Consider the following 10,161-nt stretch of genomic DNA (forward strand, 5'->3'; position numbering starts at 1 on the left):
CTCTCTCTCTCTCTCTCTCTCTCTCACAGGGCCAGGAGCCGTGAAACGACCCCTGCAACCACAACTAGGCGAGTACAGTACGGTCGCCATCCACCCACCAATCATCCACTAGAGGATACAACTCATTTAACCACGCATATTGATGTCATTAGCCAGCCCATGTGTTTGACATTATTTAAGGGCACTTATAATTATTGCTGTGTGGCTCCGTCTCCCCCAGGTGAGTCAGACTGGTGCATCAACCAGGTGACACTACCAGGTAAACAATCGCCTAGATGAGCACCTGGGGTGAGCCCAGGGAGGGAAAATGTGATCCAGAAGCCAGACTGGTGATTCAAGAGCCGGACTGGTGATCCAGGCGCCGGAAAAGTGAGTCAGAGCTGGACTGGTGAGCCATGAGCAAACACATAAACTGAAGTCGACAGATAAGCCAGAGCCGGACAGGCGAGTCAGGAGCCGGACAAATAGAGAGGTACCTAGGGAGGACTAAAACACCTGCCCTCCACTAATTACTTGTGACTGCCTGCGTCCTAACAACCCCTATAATGGTGGTGGTAAATGTGCTCGTGCAACAATGAGTCTCATCTAACGAGGCAGAGGCCAACAGCAGTCGTTAAGCAGTGATGAATTTGACTAACAATTACATGAGGGGGTGACATCTGATGTGTAGGGGTGACGTCTGGTGTGGGGGGGGAACGTCGAATGTTTGGATGTGTGGGGGTGACATCTGATGTGTGGGAGGAACGTCGAATGCTTGGATGTGTGGGGGTGACGTCTGATGTGCGGAAGGAACGTCGAATGCTTGGATGTGTGGGGACACCATTTGATATGTGAGGGGGACGTTGGAAGTGTAGGAGACGTCGGATGTGTGGGGAACACGTCAGATATTCACGCAAAATAATACCACATCATTCTAAGACTGACGTTGACAAGTTGGCACCCACACAATCCCAAGTGTGAAGCCAGACAGAAGAGGCTTTTCCGAGTTACTACGCAGAAACCTAAATAGAAAGATCTTTGCAGTTTCACAGCGAAGTTAAGTTTATTTATTGACAAATTGCTTATTACGACTTGTTTAAAGTGGGATACCCAACGAAAGGGGATACAAACAGATTTGTTTGTGACTTGATAAAGCCCACTGTGTGGGCGAAACGTTGTCAATAAAGGATCGCATTATACTGCTTATGTGTTTATTTTCCCAAAAGGTCTATGCATCATTGACCAGAGGGCACTTGCACATGCCAACAGTTGCATGACTATTTCCCCCATTGACAATACATCAGTGTTGAAAGTTTGTTACCGATCGGACGAAGAGTTCTGGAGGGATAAATGAAAACCTTGGAGAGGAAAAAATCAGGCAACCATTTTAAGCTATCCCCTCAGGGATACTCAACAAAAGATACTTTAGTTGGGTATCCCCTTTTTTTGGGTATCCCCTTTAGTTGGGTATCCCCTTTAGTTGGGTATCCCCTTTAGTTGGGTATCCCCTTTAGTTGGGTATCCCCTTTTGTTGGGTATCCCCTTTTGTTGGGTATCCCCTTTTGTTGGGTATCCCCTTTAGTTGGGTATCCCCTTTAGTTGGGTATCCCCTTTAGTTGGGTATCCCCTTTAGTTGGGTATCCCCTTTAGTTGGGTATCCCCTTTTGTTGGGTATCCCACTTTCAACTCAAAACAAGTCGTTATAAGCAATTTGCCAACGAATAAACTCAACTATGCTGTGAAATGCATTACGGTCTGGAACAAGTTAAGAAGCATCAGTGAATAATCTACGCCGAAATTAAAGCGTATGTTCTCCGGCAACGAACATCATCCGCGTAAAAAAAGTGAGAAACACGTGGAACGCAAATCACGCATTGAATTTTGGCGTATGTAGCCCCAGCGAAGATAACACCACAATCCCACAATATTTGAACAATGCTCTACGCAAATATATATAAAATATTCATTGAGTTAACTGAAATATGCAACTTTTCTAAAGTCCCTCTTCTCCCCCCGTCCATTGGCGTGCGCTGTTGCCACAGTGACCCCTTCACTGTTTGCATTTACACTGTTGCCACAGTGACCCCTTTACTGGGTTAACATTCACACTCCTGCAACACAGTGATCATCCAGTGTGTGGGGAATGCAAGAAGCGAGCACCAACAGCCTAACTGAGCAAAATGCTAAACAAGAGGCAGTAGCAAGCAATAGTCTCCTCTAACAGCGTGTCAGACATATTTTCTTAAACATTCGCATCAGAGGACGGAGGATCGAATTTCCACTGCTTGTACTGAATAACCAACACACACACACACACACACACACAGGATGTTCCAGAGAGGGGACACAGAAACAAGGGGTCACAATTGGAAGCTGAAGACTCAGACGAGTCACAGGGATGTTAGGAAGTATTTCTTCAGTCATAGAGTCGTCAGGAAGTGGAATAGCCTAGCAAGTGAGGTAGTGGAGGCAGGAACCATACATAGTTTTAAGAAGAGGTATGACAAAGCTCAGGAAGCAGAGAGAGGACCTAGTAGCGATCAGTGAAGAGGCGGGGCCAGGAGCTGAGTCTCAACCCCTGCAACCACAATTAGGTGAGTACACACACACTAATATATATATATATATATATATACTGCAATAAGATCACAGCAAACAGGTGATTTTAGAATATGCAAAACAACCACTGTGAAAGAATAATGAAATTCCAAGCGCTTTGATAATGTGAGTAGTCACGAAAGCGCTTGGAATTTCACTACTCTTTCACAGTGGCTGTTTTGCATATATATATATATATATATATATATATATATATATATATATATATATATATATATATATATATATATATATATATATATATATATGCATGCAATAAGATCAGAGTAAACAGGTGATTTTAAAATGTGCAAAACAACCACTATGAAAGAGTAGTGAAATTCCAAGCGCTTTCGTGACTACTCACATTGTCAAGGAACTATATATATACATATATTAGATGAGATCTGGTCTGGTGTGTGTGTGTGTGGTAGATAGATCTGGATGCTACTGATCAGGGACCATCTGCATATAAAATATTGTCTGGTTACTGTTTGTCTAATTCCGTGTCTGTGTAGACCCACGAGGCAGATAGGTCGGGATACCAGTCAACACAGTTTGTCTGTGTCTGTGTGCTTCTGCTCTCGTGTCAGCAGCAGTCGTTATGGTGTCACTGGCGGTAGATTGAGAAGATAGCGAGGAACAGGGAAGAGCCCACATGTATGGAGGAGGAGGAGGAGGGGGAAGAGAGGAAGGAGGGGAAATAGTATGAGGGAGAGAAAGATAAAACAAACAATAAAAGAGGCTGTGGAAGAGGAGAAGGGAAAATGAAGAGGAACAGGAGGCTATGGTAGAAGAAGAGGAGGAGGGGGAGGAAGAGAAGGAGGTTGTGGAAGAGGTGGGGGAGCAGAAATAGGGAGAGGGAAAAGGAAGACAGAAAGGTGGAGCAGGAAAGAAGAGTAAGCAACAGAAGGAAGAGGAGCGACAAGCTGAGGAGGAGTAGGAAAGGAAGGAGGAGGAGGCGGAGGATGATGATGATAGGGGAGTAGTAAGAGGAGGAGGAAGATGATGATGGAGGTAGATAAAGGGGGCAGTGAAGGATGGCCGGGAGGACGGAGAACATTATACCGGGTGGTAGGTAATATATGACACTTGTAGCATAATGCAAGGTATGATGCGCGGATGCTGCCAGAGATGCTGCCTGGGATGCTGCCAGAGATGCTGCCAGGGATGCTGCCAGGGATGCTGCCAGAGATGCTGCCAGGGACGGTAGAAGGGTAGGGTGGACGGAATCGGGCGGAATGGACGGGATAGGCGGGTGGCTGGCAGCTGGAGAAGCCAGGGTAGGAATGTGGGGTGTTGCTGCTGTGTTTGGTGATCCTGGAACTGTGGAGTGTTGTGGTGACTGTCATTGGTGACTGTCAGTGGTGACTCTTGAAAGGTTGGTGGTTCGGTTTCGTGTCGCTTGGGCTGTGAGTTAACTCTGGTTGAGGTTCTGTTATGGTGGGTGAGGTTAGAACTGTCATGGTGACACTGTGTAGGCTGTAGGCAAGAGACACGTATACATTGATAAAGACGTTTATTGAGGAAACGTTTCCTTAATAAGCGTCTTGCTCAGTATATGCGAGTCTTTAACCTAATAATGGGGTTAGATTTGTGGAGTTGTCAACGAGGTGGTAGCAGACTCCACACAGAGCTTCAAGAGAAGATATGACAGGGATTAAGAGACCAATAAACAGTATTCATTGTTTGGTGTGTTTGTGGAACTGGAGTAATGCTCTGGGGATACGGATGAAGGTGTTGCCTTAAGGGATTGGATTGAATAAATAAATCTGGATTCTAAGCATGCATGAAGCCACAGATTTCTTGTAGTTGCATATAGCTGTATATACTTGGTTGTCTATTGTTGCAGCTCTACATGGCTGAGATGGGACGGAGGGTCGAGTTCACACTGTTCCTTCCTCGTCCTTTGTTTATTTAATTAAAATTATGAAAAAAAGGTCGAAAATGATGATAAAGAAGAAAGATTAATTTTTAACTCTGTAGATGATTGTGTGTGTGTGTGTGTGTGTGTGTGTGTGTGTGTGTGTGTGTGTGTGTGTGTGTGTGTGTGTGTGTGTGTGTGTGCCTGTGTGCGTGTGCGCGTCCCTATACTTGACGGACACCACGTAATGACGCACACCTGCGTCCTTCCCCTGTTGCATCAGAGGACAGCGAGAGTAATTGTTTCCCCGGTGATGACTTACTTTCCAACAGGAGTATTCTCATCAGTTTCCCCCTCCCCCCACCGCCTCCCCTCCTCTCCCCCTTCCACCCCTCAACTCCCACTCCAACCCACACCACCTCCCACGACCCACTCCCACCCTCCCCCACCCACACCTCCCACGACCCACTCCCACCCTCTCCCACCCACCAACATTCCCAAATTGTTAAAAAAATGTGAAATCGCCTTTTAATAGGATATTCAATACAACCTTCCTATCCATTACATTACTATAGTGAATATTACTCTACATTAAATTAATAAATATTGCATTATTATTAATATCCTGCATCTCATAAGATCGTATGTGTATTTATAATAAATATTAATATATTTTTTACACATATTACATATTACAATGCATTATCATATATATGTATATATATATTTATATTAAAAGTGACATATTCCACTGTGTCAGATATTACACATAATATTCTTACAGTTCGCTGTGAAGATCTTACGGAAGTATTTTTTATTCTCGTAATACCCATCATCTTCATTTCCCTAAACTTCTTCAATGAGATACGAGGTTCTCCTTTATCGAGACCCGGCAATTAACGATAGCTGGCGCTGTTTAGCGGGTTGTTAGGGATAGTTAGCTATAGTTAGGGGGTATTTAGTGGTCTTAAGTGTAGGGTCTGCGAGCAGATGATGAGCAGGGATCTCCCGGTATTCACTCTTTGGAGGTAAGAGAGTTTTTGAGGTAATATGTTGGACCGGGAGAGAGAGAGAGAGAGAGAGAGAGAGAGAGAGAGACAGACAGACAGACAGACAGAGATTTTAAGGTGGTCGACTGCTCAGTCTTAATGGCCGTGTTGGGCGGTGTTGCTGTTTTTGCTGCTGCTGTTTCTGTTGCTGATTATACTGCTGCGTCTGCTGCTGCTACTGGTGGTGATGCTGCTGCTTCTGCTGTTACCGACACTGCTGGTGGTGGTAAAAAAAATATGGTATTAGTTACCGACATGTTGTTGTAAACAGACACGGAATACAAAAATTAGGACATTTCATTGGAAACGTTTCGATCCTCTGTCACATTTGGAGCGACCAAGGTCCCATGACGTTTTCAATAAAAATGTGCTAGTGTTTGTCTTCTGTGCTGCTGCTGCTGCTGCTAGTGATAGCGGTGCTGCTGGCGATGCTGGTGTGTTGTTAGTGCTGTTATTAGTTGTGCTGCTGGCGATGCGGAAAACTAATGTGAAAGACATGGGAGTGATAATGTGAGAGGATCTCACCTTCCAGGACCATAACAGTGTCATTATCACAACTGTGAAGAAAATGATAGGATGGATAATGAGAATGTTCAAAAAAGGGATACCATTCCAGTGATGATCCTCTTAAAGTCACTTGTTCTCTCTAGGCTGGAATACTGCTGTACACTAACAGCCCCATTTCAAGGCAAGTGAAATTGCAAATCTAGAGAATGTACAGAGAACTTTCACTGTCCGTATTAATTCAGTCAAGCACCTTAATTACTGAGAATGGTTGAAGTCCCTTGACCTGTACTCCCTGGAACACAGGCGAGAAAGATGCCTGGAAAATCTTAGAGGGACTAGTCATAAATCTGCACACACAAATCATTCGCTACGAAACCAAAAGACTTGGCAAACGGTGCAACATTTCCCGAGTGAAAACCAGGCGAGCCATGAATACACTAAGAGAATACATAATAAGTGTCTGTGGCTCAAGACTGTTCAACAGCCTCCCATCATACATAGGGGGAATTACCAATAGACCCCTGGCTGCCTTCAAGAGGGAGCTGGACAGATACCTAAAGTCAGTATTCGATCAGCCAGGCTGTGCTTCGTACGTTGGACTACTTGCGACTAGCAGTAACAGCCTAGTTGATCAAGAACTAATCCACCGGGATTCCTGGTCAGGAACTGGACCGCGGGGGCGTTGATCCCCGGAACAAGTTCCATATAGACACTCTCCACGTTGCTCGTCGTCTTCCTCAATATTTGCAACATTTTTTTCTCTCCATCACTGTCCTTTCTCCCTCCATCATAATATTCCTCATTATTATTCTCTCTCTCTCTCTCTCTCCATCATTATCTTCCTCTCTTCCTTCATACCAACAATTATTACTAGCTTGTCCTAATTGCCTTTGTTATCTTGAAATGCGATATTTGTCTCAGAAAGTGTGTGTGTGTGTGTGTGTGTGTGTGTGTGTGTGTGTGTGTGTGTGTGTGTGTGTGTGTGTGTGTGTGTTTGTATTTAGTCACCTGTTTATATCCACATTACATTCACTTTTAGTCTTGTTGGCCCTATCGTACCTGTTCCTAAAACTGTGAAAGGTGGATGTTCTTACCATATCATTATCCAGGTCATTATACTTTGTAAAAAAAAAAAATTATAACTTCAAAATTTGTTTGGCTCATCTGCCTCTCGTCAGGGATCACCTGTCTTCACCTGTCCTCCTTATCAAGTCCTTTTCAGTATCTTGCATGTCGTAATCATATCTCTCCTCCTATTATCTAAAATCATCAGTCTTTTCAGTCTCTTCTCATTCTTTATTCAGTTCAGTCCGGGACTTCTCTAGTTGTGAACCTCTGCAATTTAATTTTTTGACGAGCTTCCTAGTTATTTTGTACACTCTGATCATGTCCACCTCATGATCTTCCTCTTTTCTAGAGCTACTGAGTCACTCAAGTCTTTTCTCTTAGTGACTAAGAGGAAAGACTTAAATAACCGAGGTAATTGACTTAGTCAGACTTAGTCCATTACCTCAATTTCTGTATTCGCTTCCTGTACTCGTCGTCAACCTTCGTATGCTTCATCAGGTGTGTGTATTCCAGGCGGGCGAGTCATACTCAGTGATGGGACCGACATCTGTCTCACATAGGGTCCTTAACGACTCTTTGTTGAGATGCCTGAATGCTAATTTTAGATTGGGCAGTCGCGCATTTACCAGAGAAGTTATTCAGTTGATGTGCATCCTTCGCCTAGCCATACCCACCCTTGAAACTTTGCACAGAGCATCCATCCACCACTTACTCGTTAAGGTCATTCCACTTTTATCCACTGGTTGAACAGGTGGGTCAAGATATGGTTTCGATGCATGATTAAGTGATACTCGAGATACGCTTTCTTTTTTGTATGATCGTATGGTGGGTGTGATGAGATGCTTCTGGTGGCATGATGGTATGGTTGTGATTGTATGGTCTGCTGGAATGAAGAAGAGAATGTTTGATATTGTTTTTGTGTGAGTGTTTCCAGTAGTGGTATGGTAGTATATTGTGGTGGTACAGAGGAGGTAAGGTAACGTACTGGTGGCGTAGCGAACCCCAGTGTTGTGTATCAACGTCTGACGAAACCTCAGAATAAGGAAGCTCTGCAGTGTCCATCTATAATAATAATAATAATAATAATAATAGCAATAATAATCCTATGATGTCAAACAGGAATCGCACTTCAGTTCGCTATCATCATGTTGTGGTCCATTAAGCTGCTTCTCTCCCTATGTGTTGTCTTAGTTCCTGAGTTATCTCTTTGGTCGTAATAGACGCCATATTGTCTCTGGTTTATTTAGCAGACTAGCGGTTTTAACTACGGCATTCAGTGTCAAAGGTGATTTATATTACATTCTCGTTTTTTAATATAATGGTATTAAATTGCCGGTTTACCATTATTATTATTATTATTATTATTATCAGTAGTAGAGTGTGGGAAACGAATTTTCAAAATATGGAACTGACTGCACGGAAAATATTCAATATATCACAGTGCTAAATGTCCTTGAATTTGTGCCTTGCAAAGTGCCAGGTTCATTGAGCCTAATATATTTCTAGTACGATGCACATTAATCGAATAAGTTCACTCGCAAATGTGCGACTGTTGAATCTACGATCAGCATTCAGGAACCTTAACAAAGAGTGGTAAATAATCGATACAAACATGTGATCAGTTTTCAGTGTCTAACTTAGGATAACCTGGAGTAATTTTATTTTCCCCTCGTGCTATAATTTCTCTGTAGACAACTAATTCACAGGGACGCAGTGCCAAGTACTCCGGTTTTATTTCCGTTTATTTGTACTCTCGAGGGGAAACCCCGAGTGAGCGCCAGAGAGCCCCTACCCACCAGGAGGGAAGTACAAGGGAACTAACTGACTGGAAGCACACATTAAATGATGTTATAATTGTACTGGGTAGTGGTAGTTGTTGGTTTACATTGTGTCCTGACTTGTATGATGGATGGTGCGCCTCTAACACCACCACAACCAGCACCAGCATCACCACCACTAACCCTCCATCTTGCCAACCCTCGCACATCTCTTGTGTGTGTGTGTGTGTGTGTGTGTGTGTGTGTGTGTGTGTGTGCTCAAGACTCTCAAGTTACTTGAGGTTCAGCTCAGGGAGGTCAGTGACGGATGACCTCCCTGTCGGGGTCACTATTGGCTATCTTGAGCACGGCTATGGTACATAGTCGTTACCTATCTTTCTCTCCTGCCCTCTCGTTCTTATTTATCCACCCCTCTGCCATTCATCCAGCTTCCCTTTCCTTCTCTCATCTATCCTTCCCTCTTCCTGCTTCCCTCGACTTCCACATCTTTATTTCTCATTATTAATGAAAGTAAAGGTGGAAGTAGATACAGTATTATATTGGTAGATCTAGAAGTAGCAGTAGTAATAGTAGTAGTAGTAATAGTAGTAGTAGTAATAGCAGTAGTAGTAATAGTAGTAGTAGTAATAGTAGTAGTAGTAATAGTAGTAGTAGTAATAGTAGTAGTAGTAATAGTAGTAGTAGTAATAGTAGTAGTAGTAATAGTAGTAGTAATAATAGTAATAGTAGTAATAGGAAAATATATATATTGTAGCACGTGTAGTAACAGTATTAGTAGTAGTAGTATCAGTAGTAGCAACAGCAGCAGCAGTAGAATTAGTAGGTCGAAGTGACAGTATCAGTAGCGGTAATAACAGTGACAGTATCAGTAGCGGTAGCAACAGTGGCAGTATCAGTAGCGGTAGTGACAGTATCAGTAGCAGTAGTAACAGTGGCAGTATCAGTAGCAGTAGTAACAGTGGCAGTATCAGTAGTGGTAGTAACAGTGGCAGTATCAGGAGTGGTAGTAACAGTGACAGTATCAGTAGCGATAGTAACAGTGACACTATCAGTATCGGTAGTAACAGTGACAGTATCAGTAGTGGTAGTAACAGTGGCAGTATCAGTAGCGGTAGTAACAGTGGCAGTATTAGTAGCGGTAGTAAGAGTGATAGTATCAGTAGCGGTAATAACAGTGACAGTATCAGTAGCGGTAATAAGTGACAGTATCAGTAGCGGTAGTAACAGTGGCAGTATCAGTAGCGGTAGTAACAATGGCAGTATCAGTAGCGGTAGTAACAGTGGCAGTATCAGTAGCGGTAGTATCAGTAGCGGTAGT

Source organism: Cherax quadricarinatus, chromosome 40, assembly GCF_038502225.1.
Source record: "Cherax quadricarinatus isolate ZL_2023a chromosome 40, ASM3850222v1, whole genome shotgun sequence".
NCBI classification, from domain to species: domain Eukaryota; kingdom Metazoa; phylum Arthropoda; class Malacostraca; order Decapoda; family Parastacidae; genus Cherax; species Cherax quadricarinatus.